Source organism: Nicotiana tomentosiformis, chromosome 4 (assembly GCF_000390325.3).
Source record: "Nicotiana tomentosiformis chromosome 4, ASM39032v3, whole genome shotgun sequence".
Classification (NCBI taxonomy): domain Eukaryota; kingdom Viridiplantae; phylum Streptophyta; class Magnoliopsida; order Solanales; family Solanaceae; genus Nicotiana; species Nicotiana tomentosiformis.
The window spans coordinates 53,034,663-53,047,456 of NC_090815.1; positions in this window are offsets into that span (position 1 = coordinate 53,034,663).

Here is a 12,794-nt window from a genome sequence, read left to right on the forward strand (position 1 = left end):
GGTGTACCTCTGAAGTGAGGATGATGCTACTTGGTGAACTTATCTAACCTCTTCAACTCTTCAACTGACATCGCGAGCCATCCTCAGGTTGCATGGTAATAGTTGGCTAAGCTACCCCAACTGGTAACACTGCACAAGTTTGATAACCATGAGCCACTACTCCTGGGTATGGCTAGCTGGAGTCTGCGCTGTGCCCCCTACCTGGGAAGTATCATGTACAGTGGGAAATGCCCTGGCCTGAGCCAAACTCTCAAACAACCCATGGACCAAAACATCCTGAACAACTAGTGAAACAAATACGCCCTTGGGAACCTGAGTTGGTACCTACGGCTCGTCATAGTCCTGAACATGATCCTCAATAGAGCTACTAGTGCCTCCACAGTAGCTGCACGAGCAAGAGCTCTAGCTGAGGCGCATTCCCCCTATCTCAGCCTCTCATGGCCCTAGTCTAGGGTACTGGTATTTGCCTAGTGGCACTTGATGAACGTGCCCTCACCATCTGTTAGAGAATAAAAAATGAACAATTCAGACATAGGGATAAGCAAACTCGCACGATAAAGAATAAAAAAAGTGAAGATTCCTAACAATCTTGTAGCTTCTCAAATATAAGTACAGACGTCTCCGTACCGATCTGCAAGATACTACTAGACTTGCTCATGACTCGTGAGACCTAAGCAACCTAGTGCTCTGATACCAACTTGTCATGACCCCAAATCCCACAAAAGTCGTGACAATGCCTAACACTACTTGCTAGGCAAGCAAACATTCAATATAAATAAAGAAACTTTAGTAACAATAAGTAAAGGTCTCAAAAGCGGAATATGATAAAATAATTGTAACAACATAGCCTTACAACCAAAATACCATGCCAGAAGCTGGTGTCACGAGTACATGAGCTCTATAGAGTGAATAAGTACAATTGTCTTAATAATTATACAATAATGTCTGAATTACATAAACAGTAATAACAAAAATAAAGGAAAGGACTCTAAGCACTGCGGACGGAAACATCAATGCTACATTGAAATCACCAACGGGGACCGGTGCAACTTTCTAATAATTAGCTCTATCAGTGGCACCTAGATATGCACATACAGTGTAGAGTGTAGTATGAGTACAACCGACCACATTTACTCATTAAATAGCAAGCCTAACTTCGAATTGAAGATAGTGACGATAGTCAATCAATAATAGTGATGCAATAATAATAATGATAAAGGAAAAGAAGCTTCGGAATAACAAGTTCAGCTTGTTCACATTAACAAGAAATGGGCATGCCTTCCAATCAAATCAAGTAAGTCATCAATTTCAAAATATGGAATTTCAATTAGCATGAGGAAAGTTATATCTCTATACCTGCATGACAAGTAACAATGCCAAACTTAACAATTCCTAGTGAAATCATCAAATAAGCTCACTCTCATCACTGTACGGGTGCTTAGCATAAAACCCTTCACCCAGCACATACCAAGTGGTTGCACTCATAGGGCCCAAATACCATGGGTTATCACATGACTCCGGAGGGACGGATCCTAGCCCAAGCGCATGATCAGGTCAAAAGTCAACGATCATCATAACTCAGCCCAAATGACCTAGTGCACGTGTCACCTCAATATCAGTACCACTCACCCAATATGGGCTTAGACTACACGTCACCTCAATATCAATATCAATACGGATCTATGGACCAACTCACTCATTAATCCGCCCAAGTCAGAATATACAAATATCTCACAGTATCAGAAATCAATATACCACACAAATTATACCAACGTGCCATAAATCCACTCAAGCCGTAGTACTCAAGTAAGGAAGCGACCATCATGTGAGATAACAAGTAAGAAGTATATAGAAATGGTGAAATAACACGCGAATACAATATCATGACTGAAGAGTATGACTACAATCAAGGCAAATGGCTCAACATAACAAAATAGACCAAACATGTCTCAAACGGATAAGCACATAGCCTAGACATGTTTTCAAACATGAATAATAGCTCAAGTAGTCATACAAGCAGGGACAACATGGTAACACAAATACATGATACAAAACAAGGCATATAGTAACCTATAGTCGAATCGGATCATGAATATCCACGGTGCACACATATACGCTCGTCACCAAGTATGTGCGTCAGCCCCAACACATAGCAAGCATCATAGTCTACGAGTAAGATATCCTCAAGCCAAGCCTATATAAGATACATACCGCAAAGCGCGAGAATCAATACTCCAAAAAGCCCTTGCCTCTTGAATTGGATTCTGAACAGGTCAAATCTAGCCAAAAATAACTCAACAACATTAAACAATGCTATCGGAATTGATTACAAGTAAATAAGCTCTAATTCCAAAAGTTAATAACGTCAACCAAAATTTTATCCCAAGCCCGCATCCCGAAAAATCTCTGATCCCAACCTACTTTGCATCTGCGACCCCTATGACCACTTTTGATGACTTGCACCTACAGACTAAATCTCGTAGGTGCAAAAACACTAGACATGATCAACCAATTTATCCTCAAATGATCTGAAGCCCATCAAAAACTCACCCGAGGCCCCCGGGACGCCGTCTAATAACATCAACCATTCTGAAAACACAATGCAGACCTACTTAAGGTCTCAAATAACATAAAGTATCATCAAAACTATGAATCATAGTTCAATTAAAGCTTAATTAACTAACTAACTTTCGAACATCCAAAACTCATGTCGAACCACGTCTAACAAACGCGGAATAACCCCAAATTTTGCATATATGTTCCAGATGACATAACAAACGTATTCCAACTCCCATAACAATGATCTGAACCCGATAGCCTCAAAGTCGATTCTCGGTCAAACTTATGAACCTTCTAAACTTTTAAATTTTCAACTTCTGCCGAATATAGCCGAATCAACCTAGGAACCTCTAAATCCAAATTCAGGCATATGCCTAAGTCCAAAATCATCATACGAAAATATTAGAATCACCAAAATACCATTCCGAGGCCGTTTACATAAAATTCAAACATAGGTCAACCCTTATAACTTAAGCTTCCAACCTAGAAACTAAGTGTTCCAGTTCACTCCAAGACCTCCCCGAAACCAAACCAACTATCCTCGCAAGTAACAAAACAATAAAGAAGCATACGGAAAACATCAAAGAGGAGAACATGGATCAAATACACAAACAATCAGTCGGATCATTACAGGGAAGCAAAAAATAGGAAGCATGGTTCTAATATTCAAAACGACTAGTATGGTTGTTACAAAAAGAATGTCAAAGCTATGAAGATCTTGATTTGTAGTATTGGACCTAATGAGTACAAATGAATTTCTGCATGCTAAAAACATTTGGGATGCACTGTAGACTGCTCATGAAGGTACGAACCAGGCCAAACAGTCTTAGATCGGAATACTCACAAGGCAATATGAACTTTTAAGATGAAATAGGGGGAAACTATCTATGAAATACATACCAGGTTTATACAAATTACTAATGAATTAATCTCACTTGGAGAAATTATCCCAATAAGCAAAAGGATAAGAAAGATCCTAACCATATTGTCTGCCTCCTAGGAAGGTAAAGTCAATGCTATCACTAAACCTATGAATCTTGACACAATGAACATTGGTGATCTCATTAAAAATTTAGGAACTGAAAAAGTTCCAAGATCACCAGAGGGTTAAGCCTCGTAAGGAGAAGAACTCGGTTCTCACGACCACAAACAAATCTGAACCTAATGATTATTAGATGGTACTACTAACATGTAGGTTTCAAAAGATAATCGAAAAATGTGGGTTTAAGAAGAAATGTAGTAGCTCAAAAGCTAAAACACCTAAAAAGAGAAATAGTGATGAGTGCCACAAGTGTGACAGTCCGAATTACTTTATTAAGAATTGTACAATGTGGGAGATTAAGTGGAAGGAAAATAATCATGACAAAGTGAAAGATCAGATAGAAGGACCATGTTCATGAACAAAGATGACATAGAAGATATAAAAAAGGATGATTATGAAAAGGAATGTAGCTGCAAAGGGAAGTACCTCTAGTGTTGATTCTAATGATGATATTGATGGTGATGATCAGTCCTTGATGGCTAAGGATGAATCTGACTCAGACCGTGAAAGCCTTGTTGCATTGGTGGTCAATAAATATTCAAATGTGGAAGATGAACAAACTGAGGTAAATTGTTGGTTCCTCAAGTACACGCAAGAATATGTGGCCATCAAGTAATAAAGTGACTCTAAAGTCGGATGTCAAACATACAAAGAATTAAAATAATCGTTATCTAAGCTAACTAAAATCAACTTACTGTCCATGGAAATAAAAAATGTTGTTTTTTCAATTAATCTACTATTGCAGTATTTAAACATGTAACGACTAAGTTATCAAGAATGCAAATGTGTTTTGTTGGATTTACTCAGAGGAGATGAAGATTCCAGGGTTATGGTTGGTTTATCAATCCTATTGATTTCATAAATTACACTCGTTAATCCAAATTATCTATGGTTGCTAGTTGACCAGGTTGTTTATATAAATAGCATGTTCCCATAATACTATTCGTCTATTCAAAATATATCAATCCTATATTCTTATGGTATTGAATCTATCATGAACGAATATAATACGATATTCAACTAAGCAAAGCCATTAGGTATATTCCTATCCTAACCACAAAATCCTTTCCAGAGCCACGGGCTCCCAAATAAGCATTTTCTAATTATACTCTAATCTAAACAAGGATTTCCCAAGCATAACATAGATAGTAAATAGAACTCAACTGCTGGCAAAATAATTAAGCAATTATACACAGAATTAGAGAAACAACCAACGATGATAACTCGAGTTATTGGTGATGTGATTAATAAACATCAATATTCATGACAACACACCCCTAGAATGTGAAGTTTAGCTCCACATAGACATGGTAGCTAACCAACATATCATCTGAAGAAATTTAACTTTATTAATTTTGACGAAAGAAAGATGAAATATGATGAATTCCGGCCTCCACGGTGTCTCTATGCTCTCCCTTAGTCAAATCCCCCTCTAACAAATGTCCAAACTCTACCTTTGACATGTTTAGGGAGTATTTATACGCTAGGGTCGAAGTCTCCAAGTCTAAAACTGAGTAGGAAACAATTTATTCGCGGACTAGAGGACTAGGCCTTAAGCCATGTGGGGTCTGGTCTGTAGCGCACCATAAGCCAGGTGAGGCCTGGTGTAACGCCCTGTTGAACTCGCCTTAAGCTAGGGGAGGTGAGGCTTGGGGCGAGTTTCCTTCGCCTTGCTCTAATTTTCTCCTTTTCATGCTCTTTTCTTATGTCTTCAACATTTGTTTGTGCAACTTTCATTCCTTTATGCATTCCAATGATCTTACACATAAAAACAACTTAATTAAGCTCAATCATCACATAATTAATCATTAAAATACAAAAATTTGAGGTAAGTAGTGTATTAAAAATATAGAATTATAGCTAAACATCATAAATTTTCATGACATTAAGGATAACATTCACACTTACTCTAAAAAGAAATTTATTTTGGTCTCTAAGGTCTTAATTGATGCATATAATAGTCTCTATGCTAAAAACGAATACCTTTAAATGAATGTGTCTCTCTTAAGTTAGACAACAAAGACCTAGAAGTATGTAAGCAAAACCTAGAACGCACTATTAAAAAACTAAAAGACCAGATCCTTACTCTAGGTAATAGAAAACTAGTTATAGAGATTGAAGATAAAATGCTTCTTGATGAACTTACTAAGTGAAATAGTCATGCTAGTGAGATTCCAGAAAAACTAGAGAACAAATTGAAAAAGGTCAAAAGTAATTTGTCTACTGAATGTGAGGAAAATATGTTGCTTCAAGAAAATCTAAACAAGACTAAATATGAATTGTAAATAACTTCTAAGTGGAACAGGTCCTAAGATATGCTAACTTCTTTGCATGAAAATCACGTAGCAATAAAAAATGGTATGGGACATAAAAAGATCAAGACCTCGTATAATCCCAAAAGCATTTATATATCTATTTTTTGAAATTTATTGTGAACACACAGTGGTAATAATGGACACTTCAAAGATTTATGCACTGCTAAGTTAAAAGCAATTCAGAAGAATGTTGAATATGTTGAGAAAAAGAAAGTTACCTGGTTCTTCATTGAAAATGCAAGGCTACCAAGATGAGCTATAAAAAGTTTCATTCATCCTTTTAATCAAAGAAAGGGACCCAAGCTAATAGTGTTACAAATCTTAATTCAGGCAACCTGGTTCTTAAGGGAAAAAGGCACAAGAATATTTACAAATGAGATATTATGTCATCACCTAAAACTAAACTAACATGTCTTAGTGCACTTGATAATGATTCATTATTGTGGCACAAAAGACTAGGACATGCAACTTCACAGTGTTGAATAAGCTGAAACTAAAGGACCTGGTGGTCAGTCTACCAACTTCCAAATTCAAGGAATATAAAGTAAGTGATGCTTGTGAAAAAGGTAAACATATGAAGTCCTCCTTCAAATCAAAGATAGTGGTAAGTACCTCACTGTCAATGGAATTACAGCATATGAATTTATGTGGACTAATGAGGAGGAAAGTGTCATGTGTTTGTGATAAATCTTCTAAGTTCATATGGACCTGTCACGACTCATAATCCCACCTTGAGGATCGTGATGGTACCTAGTCCCTGGGATGAGGTAAGACTAACACATGCTGAGTTATTAACAAATTAAAACCATTTAACAATTAAACACAAACTAGAAAATGACATACATAGCTAAAACGATCAATGGTTTTACATTTTTTCCAAAACCGGAAATAAGGAGTGATAAGCTCTTCTAAGAGTAACTAAGAATATCAAAAACATCACTATTTGGGATGGAAGTAAACAGTAACAAAGTAAGGCCCCAGAAGGTGACTCCGAGGACTGCGATCACAATGATAGATATACCTTGAAGTCTCTGTCGCAAATCTCTAACAGCTAGCAAACGACAAGGACGCTGTGAAGTACCTGGATTTGCACAAAAATGTACAAAAGTGTAGCATGAGTAAACCTTAATGGTACATAGTAAGTATCAAGACTAACCTCGGTGGAGTAGTGGCGAGATTCAAGTCAAGACACCTACTAGACATAATAACCTGTGCAAAATATTAATATAAAGCTAACAGTGGAACAAACATCAATATAAATCTAAACATGGAAAGAATAATAATATAATTATAGAAATGATAAGTAGAAACAACAAATAGCAACACGGAGTAAACATGTGATATTGCAACAAGTAATCAGAACACAGTTAAAGTACCAGCATAACCAATTAAGGAAAACAAAATAACAACCAAATAATCAAACCGTTCTATCACAAAGTCTACACAAGAATCATCCCGAGGTTCCACACCTGATAATCACAAATCACGAGTCCCAGACCACGAATCACATGCACACGGTACCTCATCCCCACATTATCAAATGTTGGATTCTTTTGTAAGTATTATGCCCTAATACATAGTAAGTCATACAAATACAACCACTAATTAGTTGGGTTTATTGAGCTCTATATGGCCGGGTACGATTCTACCGAGCCTTATGATTGTAATGTACGTTTTTACTATCACGCCCTGACCTCGGGGAGCGCAGCCGGTGGTCAACCAAGATAACCCGGTCAAGCAAGCCCGTACAATGCCTTCTACCCAAACTCACTCATGAATAAAGAGAGGATATATTTCGTTGCTTAGGCAATGAGAAGGTTACATAAACAATCCAAATTTCATTATCGTTAGAATTTCATTCATGATTTCCCAAAATATTACATTACACATTCATAGTTTAGAAGTGGAAACGTATGATACAAATACAATATTACTAGTTTGACTTTTCTGACACCAACATACAACCCACACTATGTCTACGGAGCCTCTAATAGATACAAAAGAGTACTATGATAGTGTCGGCAAAAAGGCCCCGACTATACCTCAAAACATAATACACGAGGAACAAATGATATATGGCAGAGTTGAGATTCGATACAGGATCGGTGAGAGGATTCACTACACTCAATCAGAGACGATTTATAGCCATCTTCCTAGGGTTACCTTTATATGTCTTTCCAGTTATAGGTTGATACCCCAAGACAGCGGTACCCTTCTGCCCTTTCGGTTTAATTAGATCTGTTATCCCATCTGATCGGGCTCCCAGCCCAATCCCTGGTTGTTACCCATACTTAAACATCTCTCTCTTTGCCATCTTCGACCTGTACGGTGATTGCATACCATGGTTCTGCTCACTTTCCTCCATTTTTGTTGCTTGCATGATATTGACTGCATGAAAGGTGACCCCATCTAATAGCTATGCAAAAACTCTCATGCCAATCACTAAGTGAGGAATCAACTATTGCAAAAACTCTCATGCCAATCACTAAGTGAGGAATCAACTATAACTATGGGAATCTGGAGGAAAAATTGCAGCGTATGCCTTAGTTTGACTTACCCAAAATATCATTCACAAGTTACTAATATTTGAGGGTATTTAACCTTGGGAACTATGTTATAAGAGATGTATTGAGGTGATGCACATACTAGGTGACGAGCGTGTGGGCGTGGACCGGGGAAATCATGATTCTACTTGACTATTAGCTTATGACCAGACTTGGTTTGTTGTTAAATCTTGTTACATCCATGTTCTCCCTACTTTTTTGATTATATGAGCTGCAAATCATGTTAGAATTCATGTTTAGGTTATGCGCTTATTCGGTTGAGACCTAATGAGGCTATCTCTGTCGTTTTGAGTTATCTGCTCTAACTGTAATTATATCCTCATTCACGATTCTTCATTTGCATAACATATCTCAGTCTATGTTCATCATTCATTGTTACATCACATATTATCATTATTTGGGCTGAGTGGTACAAGATTGTGAGCCCTTGATACTTGAGAGATTGATGACTGAGCAGGCCTTATTAGCTATTTATGTGACCCGGTTGCACACCGAAGCACGCCTTATAGGCTTATTTATTATTATGGGATCGGGCCGCACGCTACAGCATGCCATATTGGCTTTATATTAGCACTTGGGTAGGATCCACCCCTCCGGAGTCTAACATACCAGTAATGAGCGCAGGTACCGTAGAGTGCTGAGTGATTGTGTGTGATGAGTGGCAGTTTGACAGGCAGATTGAGTACTCTGAGAGTGTGAGTATTAGGGATTATCATAGTGAAATCATTCATTTGACATGCGTACTTGGCATGTAGGCATAAAGATGCATTTTTCCTCATGCTAGACAGTGTTGTGACATTCATGATTTGACATATACATTGACATTTAGGCATTGAGATGTACTTTCCTCGGGCTAGACGGTATATGATAAATGGTGACTTGACATGCATATTGACATGTAGGAATAGAGATGTACTTTCCTCATGTGATTTGATAATGAAATATCTTATCTGTTGTGGAAAGTTTGGGAAAAATCACAGTTTTCTGATATACTCATATTTTGGTAATTTCTATGAAATATTTAGATTTTACTGTTATACCTGAAAAGCATGCCTATTTTCCGTAACTATGAATGAGCCTAGCATAATATCTTTGAGTTATTACTTGCACTACTTTTATTATATTGTTGCGAGTTATTCTTGGCTATTGGTGCTGGACTCTGACCGTTTTCGAGCTCGTCACTGCTTTCAACCTAAGGTTAGGTTTGTTACTTGTTGAGTACATGGGGTCGGTTGTACTCACACTACACTTCTGCAACTTGCGTGCATATTTTGGAGCTGATATTGGTGTGCATGGCGGGAGCTGGCATTGAAGATTACCTGCATTCCGGTTATAGCTACCTCTTGTTCTTGGTAGCTTTAGATTTATAAATCTGTTTATGTATATTTCAAACATGTGATGTATTTATTTCATACTAGCTTTGTAAACTCTATGTTTTAGAAGCTCATGATTTGTACTACCAGTCCTTGGGTTATTGTATAAACGTTTAGTTATTTAATCATTTATCTTCTCAGTAAATCTCATTTGAATTTGATTATTGTTAATTGGCTTACCTAGCGGGTCGGGTTAGGTGTCATCACGACTAGTGGATTTTAGGTTGTGACAAGTTGGTATAAGAGCTCTAGGTTCATAGGTTCTACGAGTCATGAGCAAGTGTCTAGTAGAGTCTTGCGGATCGGTATGATGACGTCCATACCTATCTTCGAGAGGCTATAGGGCATTTAAGATAAACATCCCATCTTTTTTTCCTTATCGTGCAACATTGATTCAGCTTGAAGCGTATCTCTTTGAATTCCTTCCACTCACTCGTATGCGTATGTGAGCACTCGGTATCAGGTGTACATCGACTGCTTGTGATTCCATGGGTGAGGTGCGAGATATGTTTTCTGTATTTTGGTGATGGGCCAGTCTGGAGAACGTGAGGCCAGATTTGGACCGTAGCTTGGGCTCGGTGGTTTTAGTTGCGTAATTATGTGCCTTTGGACTTATATGTCTGATAGTGTCCCTGGAAGTAGGACTTATGGCTCAGTGAGTGTTTGGATGGCTATGTGATGAGTATGACGTGATTGCGGTATGCATTCAGATGTTTTGGATGTGGCGAGAAGAGTTTTCTTGGGATGTGAAAAGGACTATTGGATGCTTGAATTATGTCTTGATGTATTGTACAGTCTCGAGTTATGATAGTGTCGAGGGATCTTTCATGTTGTTTAGTTGTGGAATGAAGTAGATTCTTACATCTTGTTGACGAGTTCAGACTCGGGAAGATTCAGTGATTACATAGAGGTCATGGCCATTAAAGGGTATAGAGAGATGCTAGTTTGAGGTTAATCAGGTGGATTATCTACTGCAGGATGTTCTCAGGTCGTGTGATTCCTATGATGATTATGTGGAGAGTTTCCTTCTACTGGCGGGTTATGTGTGTTTTGATTTGAGTTTGGATCGGTTATGAAAGTTGACTTGACTATCACGATGATGAGTGCAAGCTTAGCAGTTGAATTGAGGTATTTTATGATTTGTGTTACATGAGCTTATGAAGGAATCCGTTGAATTTCATTGCTGAATTATGGCAGTAATAGAATATGGGCATTGTGAGTTATCGGATGTTTAGTTCTATGGTTGTGAGCCAAGTGGGGGAACCTACTATCGACAATCAAATTGCATAGTTATGTGTTGTATTGGTTTTCGTCTGATGTATGTTTGTGAATCAGTTATGACTTGTAGAGGTTGAGATCAAGGATGACTCGAGTAATCAGATTTCTGGATACGAGATATATTACACTTTATGGGTATATGAAAATCATGGAATGATTTGAGTTAGTTATTCATGACGGATGTAGTGTGCATAGAGTAGGGATTTATTTAGTTGTGTTAAGATGGGTTACTTCTTTAGGTGTTATTGTGCCAATGGGGCACATGTCGTTCGGCCTATTTAGGCGGTACAATTGAGATTTGAGCAGAGTGGATGAATCTCGAGAAGGTTCTAATTGATTGAAGATTTAAACGTGGCAATTGAGAATTTTTCCAAATTTGTATATGGCTAAAATCTTAGATTTGCATTGGATGGTGCCAGGACTTGTAGTATTTCTGTACTATTATGGATTCTACATTTCAGTAGCGGAAAGGTAAAAGGATCAACTTAAAATTCACTAAAGGTCTCCTCGGAGTAAGTGTCTCGGTTATTGTACTTTTGGGATGCTTAGGAGAGAATATATTGGCTTATGGGCTTAGGGACGGCGTGGTATTATGCTAGGATCTCTGGTGGTGAGCTTAGGGTAATAATCGTTGTGTACTTGCAAGGAGAAGTGTTAACTTGAAGGCAATTCGGAAGGAACTCGGAGAAATAGGATGGCTTGGTGGTAGGTTTGGTCAGCATGGTAATGGGTATAATCATTTCTTTTGGTTCTTATGATGTGGTGAGTCTCTACATGCGTTTTGACGAGGATGTCGCACACCGTAGAGGAGCGGGGTGGTTGAAATGGAGACTTGCTTCTGGTGTTTTGTGTGACAAAAATGTTCCACCTAGTCTTAAGGGCAAGTTCTACAAAAGGGTAGTTAGACCGGCCATGTTGTATTGAGCGTAGTGTTGGCCAGTCAGAAAATCCCATGCCCAGAAGATGAAAGTAGGAGAAATGAGGATGTTGCGATGATGTGTGGGCATACTAGAAAAGATAAGATTAGGAATGAATATATTACGGACAAAGTGGGTGTGGCTCCTGTGGAAGAGAAGTTGAGGGAATCGAGGCTGAGTTGGTTTGGTCATGTGAAGAGGAGAGACGCTGATGCCCCGATTAGGAGGTGCGAGAGGTTTCCCGTGGCGAGTCAGAGGAGGGGTAGAGCGAGGGCTAAGAATAACTGGGGAGAGGTGATTAGGCAAGACATGGCTCTGCTCCAACTTACTGAGGACATGACACTCGATAGAAAGGTGTGGAGGTCGAAAATTAGGGTGATGGGTTGAAGACACTCTAGAGTTTTGCCTGGCCTTACTAGTAGTAGTTGTACTAGTCGGGTACCTTCCTATTCCTAGTCTCTTGTGAGATTTTCTAAGAAACACTTTCTATTTGATAGTTTTTAAAAGTGATATTGTTAGTTATCACCTCAAAAAGATACTGAGAAGAACGATTGAACAAATAATTCTGGAAACAGAGAGGCTACACCGGATACAGATAGATAAATTAACTATCTCTGCAAGAGAGATGACCCCACAAAACATGCATTACACTATGCAAGAGAGAAGACCCCACAAAACATGCATTACACTAACTATATTAGCATTTCATTTTGTTTACAATCAAAACGGATAATAAATAAATTTGT